This window comes from Macrotis lagotis, chromosome 5 (genome assembly GCF_037893015.1).
Source record: "Macrotis lagotis isolate mMagLag1 chromosome 5, bilby.v1.9.chrom.fasta, whole genome shotgun sequence".
Lineage (NCBI taxonomy): Eukaryota > Metazoa > Chordata > Mammalia > Peramelemorphia > Peramelidae > Macrotis > Macrotis lagotis.
Genome location: NC_133662.1, coordinates 26,031,555 through 26,048,309, shown reverse-complemented (window position 1 = coordinate 26,048,309; position 16,755 = coordinate 26,031,555). Strand labels below are relative to the sequence as shown.

Genomic DNA, 16,755 nt, shown 5'->3' with positions numbered 1-16,755 from the left:
AAAAAACCTTTTAAAAGGAATTATTTAAACCTTCAAGGTTTGGAATTTGCTTAAAAATTCAATTCAGCAGACTTTAGAAAAAATCTACTATGTAGAAGGCTTGATGTTAGTAGGTGTTCAATGCCTATTTGCTTCTTACTTTTTAAACTCAAATAAATTTTATTTAAGCCCTGGCTATGTAAATTTCTCTTTTTCAAGGAGCTTACATTATCCTTGCTGGGAAAAACAGCATGTAAACAGAGAAGAAAATGTAATATTCAAAGTATTCCTATTTTTTTCACTTGCAGACAGTTAACAAGCATTTATTTAGATCTTGAATTTTTTTTTCAAGGCAATGGGGTTAAGTGACTTGCTAAAGGTCACACAGCTAGACAATTATTAAATGTCTGAGGCCAGATTTGAACTTAGGTCCTCCTGACTCCAGGGCCAGTGCTCTATCCACTGTGACACCTAGCTGCTCCAAGAAGATCTTGAAATACAAAGAAAGACAAAAATCACAGTCCCTGTCTTCAAGAAATACACTTTCTAATGGAAGAAGACACATGTAAATTACTCATGTCTACTTTTCCATCATGATTTATCTTTAGAAACCTACTTTGCTATTGTTGTTCAGTTGTTTTTTTCTTCAGGTCTGACTCTTTGAGACCCCCATTTGGGGATTTTGTTGCCAATACTGAAATAGTTTATCAAACTGAGGCAAATAATGATAAGTGATTGGTTCAGTGCTACATAGTAAGTAATTGAGGTCATATTTGATTTCAGATTGCTCTATCCAATATACCACCTAGCTGCCCTTAGAAACCTACTGAGGGCCACTTATTAGGAGGGGCATTGACCAAATTCAAGACCTTATGCTATGGCTTACTCCATGAAAAACTTTGGGTAGATTGTTTTACGTCCTAAGATTTTAGATTCACCTGTGGAATCAAGGTGATAGAACTTTAACTAACAATTCTGGCCTAGCACAAATTCCATAAAATGGGCCCAATTGTTGGAAAATTGAAAGGCTCCTTGGGAAATCTGGAGACTCTTGCTGGGAAGGCTACTACTCAGTTGTTGAGAAACCCTCCTGGGGTACATTTTCTGGGGAGAGGAAGTGTGTCATTTACTTATTTCCTATTATAACTAATTATTTTTTTCTAATTAGGTGATAAGCTGAGTTTCTAAAGGAATTAAAATGTTATAAAGGTTCTCTAAATTTTGGAACCCAGTTCCAAGTTCTAGTTGTCCCAACCTAAGTTCTACATTCCATGATTCCATTGCAGACTTACTTAGAAAAGCAATAAGAAAACACTGGGTACCTTGTGAGGTTCAAAGGAAGGAAGAAGCAGAGATGTCAAAGATAAACAAACCCATAGTTTTGCCCATGCAAAATAATCAAATGATTTATTGGGACATTATTATTATTATTATTATTATTATTATTATTATTATTATTACTATTACTATTATTATTCAGTGAAAATGAAAACATAAGGGAAGGATAAGGAATAATTATATAATATTTATTTGATTCCAGATAACATGCCAAGTCCTTTACAAATGTTATCTCATTTGATGTAGCACATAAAACTCTAGATAGGATGCAAATACATTTCATATTCCATGTTGACTGATATAATTCTGCCATCCTATTATTTTCACCATTATCTAAACTGAATGAATAAAATGAATAAAAAATGAAAAACATTTCTATGGTATATACTATATAACATCCATCATGCTTGGTGCTTAGATGGTTAGGTGGCACAGTGGATAGAGCCCTGGGCTTGGACGTAGAAACACTCAGCTTCATGAGTTCAAATCCAGCCTAAGACACTTATTAGGTATGTGATTTTAGATGAATCATTTAACCTGTGTGCCTCAGGTTTTTCTCACGTATAAAATCCACCTATAAGATGAGCTGCAAACCATTCTAGTATCTTTGCCAAGGAAACCTCCAAAAAAGAACCTGAAATGATTCAAGGACAAAATGCTTAGTGATGAGCACATACATTGCCAGTTTTTGACTTCAAGATTTCCCACTAGGGAAAGGCAGCATATGTAGGGGTTGGAGGGTAGTGCGAAATCATTGAGCAATTTTTTGACAATTTTGAGTCTATCTAAACCCTATGATTGGGGAAACGATGTCAGGAAAATATTGATGATACAACTTGGCAACTTTTATTTTTCACTTATACATACAAAATTGTAATTCTATTACATATAAATAATAGTACCATCTCAAATCCCGATCTGGAAATTGAATGATTTAAATATTGTTTTCAGGACATAGTCTTAGCAAATAAAGGAAATTTCAAAGAAGCATGAGTTCCAAGTCAAAACACAGTGAATAAAGAAAAGTTAATATAAAAAATCCTACTTTCTATAAGAAACCTTTCCTGATTCCTCTTACTTTAGTGTCTTCTTCCTCCCCACCCCTACCCCAGTTATTTCAACTATATCCTCTTGATAGCAAGTTTGAAAATAGTTTTTTGTATGTCTTCCTCCCTTTAGACTGTGACCTCCTGGAGTACAGGGAGTGTTTTGTTGTTATTGTTCAATCTTTTTTTGGATCTCCAGTACTTAGCACATAGTCACATAGTGTTTCTTAAGAAATTGACTGATAGATATCTAAATATTGTGATCCTATGGAACAGTAGACAGAGCAATGTACCTGGTATCCATAAGTACTGAGTTCAAATTATTCTTTGAATAAATGCTTACTGTGTGACCCCAAGCAAATTAATTAACCTCTGTCTTTCTCAATTTCCTTCTGTGCTAGTTCTTATTCTGAATTTAGCATTTGTTTAAAGTCATATCAGATAAACACAGAGCAACAAAAAATTAAATACTAGTAGTTTCTTAAAAACTTAAATAAGATAACTGACTTTGTTCAGTTCTCAGAACTAGCATGAATCAGATAGTTATCCTTGAGAATGGGCAGAAAGTAAGAGATTATTTTGTTGTTACTGTTTAAGTTGCTTCAATCATGTTTAATTATTCATGAACCCCTTTGGGGTTCTTGCGGTAAAGATATTGGAATGATTTTCAATTTCCTTCTATAGATCATTTTACAGATAAGGAAACTGAGACAAACAAGATTAAGTGACTTGTCGAAGATCACACAGTTAGTAAGTCTGAAACTGAATTTGAACTCAGGAAGAGTCATCTTTTGGACTTCAAGACTGAACTCTATCTACTGTGTCATCAGAGAGTAATAGAGCTTTTCTTCAAATATGGCTTTCTAACTCAAAGTATATAAAGCTCTGTATATTCCAATATGTAACACATCCTTCCTACAATAGGGGAAAAATATTTTTCAAAGTTACTATTATGTTTTCTTTCTCTTCACTCTAGCAATACACACATTTGGATATAACAGAATATTCCCTTGCCACATCCTTCTGCCCAGTCCTCTCCCCACCACCAAGAAGGAGAGGGCAAATAGCTCAGCTGCTGGGTAGCTGCTTCTCATGTGTATGCCATTTTCTGACACTTAACTGAACAGCTCTAACACACCCCAGACACTCAGACACAGCTATATGAGATCTAAAGCCAGCAACTGTTACTTTCATTCTGGCATGCTGAATGTGGTACACTCGTGAAGGTTGACAAGAGCTATTTTGGGCACAGTGTGCAGTAAGAGGTGAAAAAAGGGAAGATGGCAGACAGGTCGTTTTCAGGTACCATCTGAACAGCAGAACAGATGTATGGCAAGCACTAAAGAAATATCTGGAGGAAAAATACTTTATTGTCAACTGGGAGATAGTAAGGTATCGCTCTGCCCTATTCAATTAAAAGTTTTGGGGGGGATTTTTTCCCTTGTTTCTGTAGTCAAGAAGCAATAAACACAATGATCTTGTCTTTGTTAGTCATTTGTAGTCAGTCACTTGTGGGAGAGTTAAAGAGACAGCCTACTGTAGAATTTTGCTTGACAAAACCCACCTGGTCCCTTTGATGATATTAATAAAGGATGCTCTCCATGTGCATCTCGATTATTTGCACTATTTTTGTTTTTGCATGGTTATAAGTCATGGAATGCTGGTTTCCAAAGAAATGAAAATGAATATAATACCTGAATATTACTATGCTGTAAGAAGCCATGCATTTGAGAACTATAGAAAATATAGGGAAGATAATGTAAACTGATGCAAAGAAAATTAAGTAGAGCCCAGAAGACCCAATGACTACAATGATGAGAATATAATAAACAACAAGAAAACAATAGAAACTGAATGCATAAAATTATGACCAAAATTATCTTTAAAAGGGAAATAAAAGCCATTCCTCCAGTTTCTTTGAAGACATGGGAGACTATTAACATGGAAGATTGTACAGATTGTCAGACATTTTTGATATGTTTGTTCTTTTTTTAATATTTTCATTTTTATTCTAAACTTAACAAACACCAAACAAAATGGACATTTTTATAAACAAAGAACTATATATTCATATAGTTAATATAGGTGATATAAAAGCAAAAGATTAAAAATAAAATGTGCTAAAATTCATCCTTTTATATTTTTCACTTTTTATTCTTAAACATAACAAATGAGTTCCATAAACAAGGAAGAGTTAAAAAAGAGGAGCACTTGCGAAATTGCACATTTCTATTCTGTACAGCATACTTTTCTTTTAAAACATAATACATTCATATATTAATTAGTTTTGATGAACTGTTTATCCCCCCCCCCTTTTAAAGGGAGAACTTTCTGGGAAGGGAATTGAGGACATATTCATATACTTAATACAGGTAATATAAAAACAAAAGATAAAGCATAAAATGTATTAAAATTAAAAGAAAATGAATATCACCTAGAGAGAAAAGTACAGCAAATGAGTATTTGCCAAGGAGAATCACAGGAGCATAGATCATATGATGATAAATTTAGAGCTGGAAGAGACGTTAAAGGTCTTCTAGTTCTTTCATTTTACAGATGAGGAAACAGTCTGAGAACAATGTTAAGAGACTTACTCAAGGTCACACTGATAATAAATGATATAGGCAGAATTCCAAATTATTGCTCACTCTACTTCAGCAGAAATATTTTTGAGACAAAAAAAATGGGCTGGTTAAGTGGAGAGAGTTAGGGATAATATATGTGAATATGTCCCACTGGTCTGGCACAAAGCTCCCAACATTGAACAAATTCTTATGGCAATCATGAAAATCATTAAGTACTTATTAAGCACTAATGTGTCACAGGCTTCTAGATGACTCAGTGGTTAGAGGTCTGGGCTTAGAATAAGATAGTTCAAATCCTAACTAATTGTGTGAACTTGGACAAGTCTTTCCTCCTATTTGTATCAGTTTCCTTATCTATAAAATGAGCTGGAGAAAGAAGTCACTCCAGTATCTTTGCCCCCCAAAAAAACCTTGGATAGTGTTAGCCTTCTATGGTCAATGAGGTTACCAAGAGTTGGGCAGAATTGAACAAGAAAAACAACATGTCATATATTTTGTATGACATGCATGACAAAACATTTGTCCCTGGGGACAAAACAGATATAACCCTATGTACAAAGAGTTTATAATTCTATGGAAGTAGATTACACATGTGCAAATGGCAGTACAGAATATATTCAGAGTAAATATAAAATGTTTTTCCCCCCGGGGATAGAAGGGAAGTACTCTTACAGTCACTGTGTAGTATCTGAAGAAAGTCTTTTTGAAACTCATGGGAAGACATAGACAAGAGTTGAGCAAAATGAGTGGATGTAAATGGGTTGTCACCTTATAAGTGAAATCATTGACATACTGATGATAAACTCATGGATCTATTTGAGGCTGCCATGGCACAGTGAGAGAAGAGGGGATGAATCGCTAGGCATTTTTTCTAACTAGCTTCTTTCCTGGAAGAATGCTATAAGGGGAAAAGTCTCACACTTAGACTGTGCTGGAGCCAATTCAAAAGGATTGGAGTCTATTGTTAAATTCTCACTTTGGAAATCAGCAAATCTACAAATTGGGTTTGATTTACTGTTTTCTTAATTATCTAGATAGGCGGTGTCAAATGACTCTACCTAAACCAGGTTAAAATATAATTGGGCAATATTTAGCCATATAGTATAAAACATATTATATTACATTACATTTAAAATTAAGTCAATAATTAAGTCAGTTTGGATCCTTATATATGGATTGATAACCCTTGTTTCTATTGGTCTAGACTTAAGAAAGTGACAGAGAAAATGTATATTAACAATGCATTTAAAATGTATTATTTATCAAATTTGAGAGTAAGATTATATATATATTATATACATATAATATATATATATATATATATATATGTATATGCATTTTCTCCCCAGGGAGTCAGTTGTTAAACATTTCTGAATATACCACTCCTCAGATTCTTCCCTTCTAAGGGCTGCCAGGCTCTGTGCTTGTTCTTGACTCTTAGGTGAAGGACACCAGCACTGGCTATGACCTTGTGGATTCCATGCTGGGATTTGCTGGAAGCCAGATGGTGAGTATCAAAGTCCTCAGTGTCTTGCCAGGCCCCAGTCCAGTAGAGCAGAGATGCAAAGTGATCCAACTTTCCACCATGAAGCTTTTGAAAGTGAATTAGTGAATTATTTGTAAATGAATGTTATGCAAGGTCTGAACCTACTCTCCCTAGGGACACAGGTGATATAGGGGAGAGTATGCCATGCAGTATTGGTTCCAGGATGACATCCATATCATGAGCCAGGATGCCTGAAAGAATGGTGTTGCTTTTAGCAGTAATACATGAATTCTCTAGAGGGTAAGGTTGAAGGGAAAGAGAATTACTTTTATGTTAAACCTGGTTAGTTTGAGATATTTGGGGGACATTCAGCTTGAGATGGCAGAGTGTGAGATAAGAGAGTAGAGTTCAAGAGAGAGGTTAAGGTTAGATAAATAGATCTAAGAATCATCTTTATAAAGATGATAATCGAACCCATTAGAGAGTTGATGAACTTTCCAAATGTAATAGTAGAAAGAGGCAAGAGAAGGAGGTCCAGGACAGAACTTTGATGATCAATTACAGAAATGAATATGATCTGGATGAATATGACAAGGAGGGGTCAAACAATTCAAAGAACACTGGTAGAAAACATTGTCAGGAAAAGCTATAGTTTCTAAGAGGAATGATGATCTATAATGCCCAAGGTTAGAGAAATCAAGAACAATGAATATTGAAAAAAGGCATCAGATTTGGCAAACATTGCTAATTATGGAGAGAACAGTTTCTGCTGAATGATAAAATCAAATGTCACACTGCAAAAATACTAGAAAGGGGGCAGCTAGGTGGTGCAGTGGATAGAGCACTGGCCCTGGAGTCAGGAGTACCTGAGTTCAAATCTGGCCTCAGACACTTAATAATTACCTAGCTGTGTGGCCTTGGACAAGCCACTTAACCCCATTGCCTTGCAAAAACTAAAAAAAAATATCAGAAGAAAACGAGAGAAAAGGAAGTGGAGACACCCATATAAACTCTTTCTAAAGGAGTTTAGCCACAAAAAGAGGGAGATGGAATATCATTGTTTAACAGCAAATCTCTAGGGTAACAAGTTACCAGAGAAACTTCTGCCTATAGTCATTCATTCTTCTCACTCTGCATTCCAGGGGAAAAAAAATGACAATGTGAACTGAATCTGAAATTCTTCAAGATCCATTTCCTCCTTCATTCAAATTCTGACTCAACTCACCATGATTTAACATGAAATATCATAGACTAAAATATGTTTTACTCATAGCAAGAACCATTTTCTGGATGGTGATTAGTCTTTTTCAGTCTTTTCTTCTTATCCAGTTCATTCATTAATGAATGTATAACATTTATTTCTAACCTAAGGAATATGCATTTTCACACCTGGATTCACAACTAATTCAAATCTATGGGAATTTTTCTGAAATTTGAAATGCTTTGGAATGTACTGTTTCTTAAAATAAACACAATCTTCCTCTTCTGAGGCCTCAATAGCTTGTTTACCTTTCAAAAAAAGTCCATATTCTGATTTATTCTATATTTAGTTGTTTTCTTGCCTTATTTCTCCCACTAGATTATGAGGTCTAAGAGCAGAGAGTGTGACTTGTCTTTGTATTCCGTCTAGGGTCTAGCACAGTTCTTTGTGCACAATAGGTACTCAATAAATACCTAAATTATAGGAATATGATTTCTGAATTGCTTCAAGGCAGTATATTTGTTTAATTGTTCTATTAGCCACAAATAAATACTTAAAATGTTATTAGGAGAATGTGAAAAGGAGACAAAAGAAAGGCCTTTTTGAAACTTCAGGAAATCTGAGTTCCTCATAAATTATTTAATCAATAATTTTTTTTATCAAATACCACCTATATGCATTCATTGTGTTATATACTAGACTTAGAATCAGGAGCTCTAGATAGGAAACCTATCTCTGATGCTTGCTGGGTGACATTGAATGAATCACTTGACTACCTTTTCCAGCTCATTTTACAGATGAAGATACTGAGGAAACAGGGTTAAATGACTTGCCCAGAATCTCATTTAGTAAGTTTCTGAGACTGAATTTGAACTTGGGAAGATGGGTATATCTAATAAACTTTTTACTTTGCTATTCAACCATAATTGTCAAAGAGAACCAATGATAATATGAGGGTGACATCTTGACTTGCATGTGAATTGGATTTGAGGAAGGAAGAGTTCCACAAAGTCCTCTGCCTCACTCCCTCCACCAGAGGTAAGACAAATGTCAAAAGGACTGGCTCTGGTCCAGGATACAGTAGATGATGTTGGCCTTTCCAAATTAAGGTTTTTCCTTGGTCTTAATTTATCTGAGACAATGCCCATGCAACTAAGGAATAGGTAAGGATTGAATCAAAAGATGGCCTTGTTTATCATCACAAAAATATTATTTTCTGAGGGGAAGACCCTCAGAGTTTCTAGAAAGAACAGAAAGCACTCATTCTAAATCATCAAAACTATGAGCTACAGAGGCTTGAATTGAGGTCTATTATTGACTATTCAATGAAATCCACAGTGATTTGAGCTTAAAGGCATAGTCAAATTACTTGAATTGAAGTACAGTGGAAATAATCTGGGATCTAGATTGTAATCCTGGTTCTGGTACTAAGAAGCTATGTGATCGGCTTCAGTTTCCTTATCTGTAGACATAAGGGACTAGACTAAATTATTTTTTCTGTAGTTCTATAACTATCTAGGAAAACAGGTTCTATAGCTATCTAGGAAAACAGTATCATGGAAATCAATAACTGGGAGTATCTCTGGATCATTCAATCCATCCTGTTCATTTTTTTGTTAACAATGAAAGAATACAATATGGAAAAAGGCACTGGATTTATTTTATTGTGCCAATAGCCAAACATTAATATATGTTTTATTATCAAGAGACAATGTTGTAATAATGTGAAAAAGATACAAAAGAAATCAATGAGACCATTAGTTTAAAAAAGAGAAAACAATTGATCTGCTAATGCAGTTGCTTGTCTTGGGCCTGTATTCTTGTCCTAAAATACAATCTTGTAGAGTTTACAGTGTTCTCCTAAATCAAAGTCAATGATATCCTTTCTCTTAAGCATAGCCTGTCTTTAACAATGTCACCCTAAGACATGATTTTTCAATATCTGCAGTAACTTCTTTTCCAGGGCAGAAAAGCATGGAAAGAGCCTTGGGAGGACCAAGGATACAAGCCCAGTTCTGTTGCTTATTCCTTTCATCAACTTGTATATGCTAATTAAGATTAACTCCATCTATTAGAATCATATACCTTCTCTTGTACTAGACATTTCCTGATATCCTCCCCATTATTGTAATTGCTCCTGCCCTAAATATTGCTATTTGCCTTGTTTACTTTTTTAAAAATGTTTTTCTTTTTTATTATAAAATAATAATAAAATAATAAAAAATGTTTTTCCACACCTTTTTTTTCCTAAAAAAAAATTTCTTTCCCTCATTCTCTCCATTAATTCTCTTCTCTTCCACTCTATTCTAGACTTTCATTATTATTTGACTTATTTATTCCATTTTTAGTCTATGTATTCCTCATGGAATAAGTTTCTGAGAAACTTATTTTTGACTGCCCTCTTTTAAAGTTTCTGTGTTATTGTTGATGAATCATCCAGGTGGCCCAGTCCTCTAAACTATTCATTATTCTGGAAGACTTGACTTCAAATACTTACTAGCCATGTGATCCCAGGCAAATCACTTCTCCCCCTCCCCTTTTTTGCTTCATTTTTTTTCAACTGTAAAATGGGGGTTGGAACAGTACCTTCTTAGGGTTATTTTAACAATCCAATAAGTTAACATTGTTTTTAAAAGCCCAACACACTAATTATAATTCCTGCCATATCTCCTTTACTGTCTCTTATTTTTGTTCTTGTTGTGCTTCACTCTTAGAAGTATCAATACCTGCTGATAAGAGAGCAGAGAGTATAGAGTAGAACTGATGAAGACAGGGAACTGGGGGAAACTACCAGTGCTGGGAGAGGAGCGAAGCTCCACCAGGCCTAAAGAAAAGAGGCCTGGTGTCTAGCTAGGGTCAGTTTTGTCCCATTTCTAATTCTTCTACAAGTTGTTTGGGACACTGACTAAGGGCAGTGAAAAGTGAATTTCCCAGATAAGGGGGAGGCTGAAACAGCTTTGAGATTTAAACCTTGGGGAAATCTACCATCAAAGGGGAAGAAAAGTGAGTGGAAGTAGAATAAAAGGCAGGCTAAGAAATTTTCCTGGTTTCCTAATTGTACCATTCTTTACACCTTCTGTGTTTCCAATGACTTTTTTCCCCTTCCATTTGCCATGAAATCTTGTGCCCTACCATCCTTCTGAATGATGGTTGCTTCTCCCCTCCCTCAGGACACTGATTCCCCTTTTCTTGAGAAAGACCACTATCTATGGGAGCATAGTATTTTCTCTCAAAGGTATTGATCCCTCTAAATACAAATAATTCCTGCAGATTTTAATCATTTTACATTCTGCCTATCCCATCACAGAATCTCTTGCCTCATATGGCAGTATTCTTCTGTGTTACAGCTTCCTATTTCTGAAACAAGATTTTCCCCCCTTTTCAAACCCTCTTTGGTACTTCACCCATTCTCCAGTAGGGATTAAATAACTTATTTTCCCATCATATTTTTTTACATTGACTTTGATTAGTGTACATTTCACGTTGCTCTTTTTTTCCTCTCTCTCCTTTTATATTTCCTCTCATTCTGCAGTTTTTTTCTCTCCCCTACTCCTAAAAATCCAAATCATTGACTCTTCTGTGAAGTTTAATCCATGGTATTTCAAGCCTGAACCATTATTTCTTTAGCCTTTTTCCTTGTACAATAGTTTATATTCCCTCCGGGTTGTTTGTTTTCGATTTTTACTGCATGTGTCTTTCTCTTTCTAGTTCTTCCCCCTTTACATATTCTGAGTCAATTTATTTCATTTTTTGCACTTTAATTGCTGTATTTGTTTACCTTTCTTGTATTTCTGTTGTCTGGGGTGTTTGCAAAGCAATAAATCTGCTTACATCTGGTTTTCTTTGTAGGAATGTTTTAAATGATTCTCTTATTGAATTCCTATTTTCATTGATGCTTAGGCTCTGGTAACCCAGTGGTGGGATTCAGTCAGTTACCACCAGTTTGAATTGATACCTAATTTTATGTTGAGTTTGGCAAACTGGTTGCTAAAATGGCACTTGTAATCAGGGTTCTCTCTAAAGTGGTTACCTGGGCAGCTACCTAATGTGAAAATCACAAATTTTCATTCCCTTACTCTTTTTTTTTTTCATTTTTGCGAAGCAATGAGGTTAGGTAATTATTAACTGTCTGAGGCTGGATTTGAACTCAGGTACTCCTGGCTCCAGGGCCGGTGCTCTATCCACTGCACCCCTAGCCGCCCCCTCCTTACTCTTTTTTAATGTTCACCTGCACAACAGTGTTTTTCTAAGCACCTGTAATAATGTTCATTCTATACATAGGTTAAAAAAAAGTAATGGAGCTATGCTTGTGCTATCTATTCATTTTTAAAAACTCATTATACCGTTGATGAAATACTACATTTTAATTCCCTTGTTGTTACTTCAATAAACAAACATATAACATAAAGAGAAAAAGTGCAAACAACCAGTGGGTGACAAGTTGTCATTTTTTTCTACTTTGTGTTATGCTCAAAATTCCTCCTGGATATTATGAGTATGCTAGTGTTCCCTGAATGGTGAAACAATGAACCAATAGAAATATAAATTTCAGGAGTGTTATTGCTCACTTTGGAAGCCATGGAAGTAGAAGAAAAAAGAGTTAGAATATGTAGAATGAGTTTTGGATCTGCATATGTTCCAACATTGGCTGCTGTGGTCACATGACTGCTTTTGTTCCATAAGGATTTGTTTGCTTACTGTGAATAATATAATCTAGTTTTGTGGATCTCTTATATTCTTCTTATTTGAGAATTAAATGCACGAAATATTAAACTATCTTTTGGTATTCATTTTGTATCCTTAAAATGCTCATTAGGGCAGAGAACCGGTTATTAATTTATTTGAATCCCAATGGTGATGTAAACAAGTTACATCTTGAACTACTTTCCTCTTTGAAAGATTTTATTCTGTTTCCTTCAGCAGTTTCTGTTGAATGTAGAATCTGTTATTTTTATTTGAATTTCTCTTATTCATTTACAGAATATGTGTGTATGTCTTTTTTTGTCATTGTAATTATTAGGTTTAACCACTATGTGTCTAACTTTGAAGCATAGAAGTTTTTGGTTTGTTTATTTGGGTTTGTCCCCTAGGGGCAATCAACATATTATTTTCATTGACATCTTGTATTCTGTGATTTGTTCTGATGCATAATGTCTTCAAGGTCAATATATTTTACTTGTATAGCGCTCATAATTTCTTTTAACATTATTGCTTTTTGCTTCTCTTCTTCCGGATTGATCTTCTAGAGGAATTCTGTGTATTTATATTCACAATCTATTTTTTGTTCTCTGTTTCTTTGTTGAGGTTTGCCACTATAAATTCAAGTTATTTTTTTCTATTTTACTGATTATTTCTGCTATGGTTGTAAATTCTGATTTCAAAATTTTTGCTTCTTTCTTAACCATTCAAGAATATCCTTCTGTGGATCTATGACCTCTTGAGAAGCACAGGCTCCTTTATCTCATCAAGTGTCGTTTCATTTTCCTTTCTTTTGAAATCTAGATTCATAGATATTTGAAATTATTTAAATATTCTGGGAGACCTCTTCTCTTATAAATATATTTCATGCTTATTTGCTTATGCTTTGAGGTTTTTCTTCCCCAATTTTTTGCAATATCTCTTTTTTCTTATAGTCTACTTTCACTCACTTTTCCTCCTGAGGGCTAGACCTCAAAGTTGTTTCAGTCTCCTCCCAACCTGGAGAACTTGTTTTCCATTGACCTCAGTTTCTGCCCCAAGTGACTTCTAGTGGGATGAAGAGATGAACAGGAGTGACCTCAGGAGGATGCCAGTCCCCATTTCTTCTGCTGGAGTTCTGTTGGATGTCCCCTCACTTCCATGCCAGTTCTGGTACCCTTCCCCAATTCCCTGTTTCATTAGTTCTCTGGCTCATCATTGCTATAGCATAGCACACTGTCTGGCTTGCCACCTTGATAGAGCAAGCTACTTATCTTCCTATATATCTGCTTCTTCCATACAAGATATGGTAGGGAGAAGAGTTGAGTTCTGTAGCTAACTGCTGCAGAATGGTGAAGTGAGGACAAGGTTAAAAGTGTACTGATAGAGACTATAGCAGCAGCAAAGGGATTACTGAGTGGATGCCAAGAACAGCTGTTGGGATCTTGTTGTGCAGTCCTGCCAGAGTATAAAGGGTGGTGTGGAAAATATTGTTGAGTTAGTGTGTTCAGGAATTGGGATTAGTCTTCTCTGTTATTAGTTGAACAGGTTGTTGTTTCATAAGAGATCTTGGGGTCTTAGACATAGGAGAAAACTGTAATTGCTTTAACCACTTATGAATAATTTGTATTTTGGAGAATTTTGGGAGAGCATAAGGTTTGGAAAAAATTGTACAGTCACATGATCCAGAAGGCTCTATCTACTCTTTATAACATATTGTGTATGAACATATCTACATACATTTTCTTTTTCGCAGGAGAGTGCAAACTACTCGAAGTCAGGAAATCTTTTGCTTTTGTCCCAGGTTTCCTTTTCTTCCTCGCCCTGTCCCGAGAAAAATATCAATATACAGGAGGTGTTTAATAATGTTCACGAAATGAATGGATAATGGATTAGGTGATCTAAAGCAGTTGATTTCCATAGGGGATTCATGAGTAGATTTCATGGGGTTCTGTGACTGTGGATTGGGGAAAAGATACATCTTAATTTTTCACTAACCTCTAATAGAAATTTGGTAGTTCCTTAAATTATAAATATAAGAAACAAATTCTGAGAAATTTGTAGCTTTTACCAAACTGACAAAAGATTTCAAGGAAGGTTAAGAATGCCTGATGTGGAGAAGATCCCTTCCAGATCTTAATCTTATGGGTCTTCTTCAGTAAGTATTAAATCTCTCTGTGTCTGATTTCCCTCTCTCTCTCTCTCTCTCTCTCTCTCTCTCTCTCTCTCTCTCTCTCTCTCTCTCTCTCTCTCTCTCTCTCTCTCTCTCTCTCTCTGTCTCTCTGTCTCTGTCTCTCTGTCTCTGTCTCTCTGTCTCTGTCTCTCTCTCTCTGTCTCTTTCTCTCTCTCTCTCTCTCTCTCTCTCTCTCTCTCTCTCTGTCTCTCTCTCTCTCTCCACTTTATACCTTTCCATTCAATTTCACTTTCTGCAAGACATAGCTCCATAACTCCATCATTGCCTCTCAGTTAGTCATAACTGTCTCAATCATCTCATCTGTAAATTATCAACAGTCACCGGCTCTGTGTGCTTCTTTATCACTTTCCCTTCTCGAGCCTTTGCCTTCTTTCTGGATTAATAGACAACTCTTTCTCTTCACCACTATCTATCCCTGTGTTAGAGTTTCTCTCTGTCTGACTCCTCCATCCCTACCTTTGTAACCAACCTAAACCACCACTCTCCCTACTCTGTTGCCATTCAAGCCACAGTCCTATAGTCTTGTCTTTTCTGTGACAGTGACACCCAGGTTAAAGCCAGCCAGTCTTTTCTGCATCCTTTCCAGGAGCAAACAGGGCAGCAGAAAGACTGAGGGTCTATGAAGGGGATCGGAGTATGGAGAGTGGTTTTTGAAACAGGGTGCTGGCTGAACCGGCATGTTGGGGGGCTACTGGGGGTGGATTGGAAGTTGTGGGGTGCGAGGTTTGGAGAGAGAACAAGCAAAGGTGGTGGTGGTGGGGGGAGACTGAAAGTAGAACCGAGCCCTCCGGTAGGATCCAGGGTTGGCTAGGTGAGTTGGAGCTCAAGAGTCGCCCATCGTGGCTCCTCTGTGTCCTGCCGTGCCCCTCCCTGGAACAGCTTTGTCCCGGGTGACAGCAGTGGAGGTTGGGGCGGGTGAGACAAGGGAGGGAGAAAGAAGAAGAGAGAGGGAGGGAGGAAGGGAGGAGGGAGAGCTCGGAGGAGAGCTCGGCAGCCTTTCAGTTGCTGCGGGCCAAGAAGGCAGGTTGGGCGCTGTGGACACTCTTTAAACACACCTCCGCAGCACCGGCACACACACCTATTTGCACGCTTCTACACAACGCGGACACGCATCAGCAGGGGCAGGTGAGGAAGATCCTGAGCTTTATCCTGAGGAGTCCAACCCGCACCATCCATTTTGCTGCGTCCCGGGCAACTGCAGATTGCCCTGCCCAGTCCAACTAAGCCGAGTCACTCTTCGGACCCCGATCCGCTGCCCTCCTCGGGGCATCTCGGACAGCCGGCAGGTCAGTTACGTAACAGCGCCAGTCCCTGGATCACCCCACCTAACACATGCGCCTGACCGGCGGCGGCCAGGGAGGTGGGGGAGAGCGCTCTGGCCTCCCTGGTCCCCCCAAGGATGGGGGTGGGGGTGGGGACGAGGTCTGCCAGTGAGTATCTGCCCAGTTTTCTGAGGGGAGAGGAGGGGAAATGGGGGGAAGGGTTCATTGTTTATGATGGGGTAGGAAGAAGGGATGGGGGGGCAGCAGGTTTAGTCGGGCAGTGGGCGACGGTGCATCCTGGGGACTGTTCCCCGCCTTTCCCCTCCTCCCCCTTCACCTCAATTGAGGCGTTTCCGCAGGGACCGGGTGGACTGAATCTCTGTGGCAGTGCGAGTTCGAATGAGCCGGGTCCCAAGAATTCCGCTTTACGGGAAAACGGGCTTCGCGTTAAGTATCTGAGGTCGAGCAGTAGCAAGCAGCAGGTGGATAAGTGGAGTAGAGCAAGGAACAGAACGCACCCGGGACTGAGGGCTCGCAAAGGGGGCTTGGGGTGGGAGAAAGAAAGGAGGAGAGCCCCTCCCCAAGGCCAGGGGTAGGAGGATGTGGGTGCTGGGGAAGGGGGCGACTTGTTGCCAGGTGGCTGAGCTAGCTGGGAAACTGCCCTGAGGGGAATTAGCTAGCTTGGGTCAGCTAAAAATAACTTCACGTTTGTAAAGTGAAAGAACTAGACTGTTCTGTGTCTGCCTGGCCCAGGATTGTGGGATGCTTCGCTTTAGAAGTCACAGGAAAGAACAGGAAAATCTCAACTTGCCCCAGAGATACCATCACTTTCTTCCATCGCTTTGGTTTCCAGGGCAGCTCTGTTGGACTTTGAGTTAATGATTCATTTTTCCAAGGCAAGCAGATTCTTTCCTTCATCTGCTAAAGAATAAAGCCAGAGTTCATGGAGCCTGCTGGTTTGGACCTTTTCTGATGCGATGCATTGGG

General features: G+C 37.7%; 1 protein-coding gene across 1 annotated transcript in view; it reads left to right on the top strand.

Annotated features, from left to right (window-relative positions):
• Positions 1–15,461: 15,461 nt before the first annotated feature.
• Positions 15,462–16,755, top strand: part of RCAN2 (regulator of calcineurin 2) — a 304,597-nt gene continuing 303,303 nt past the window's right edge. Inside the window, exon 1 of the mRNA XM_074237103.1 lies at positions 15,462–15,792. The gene's annotated coding sequence lies outside the window, so the exon portion shown is untranslated. The remainder of the gene's footprint in view (positions 15,793–16,755) is intronic.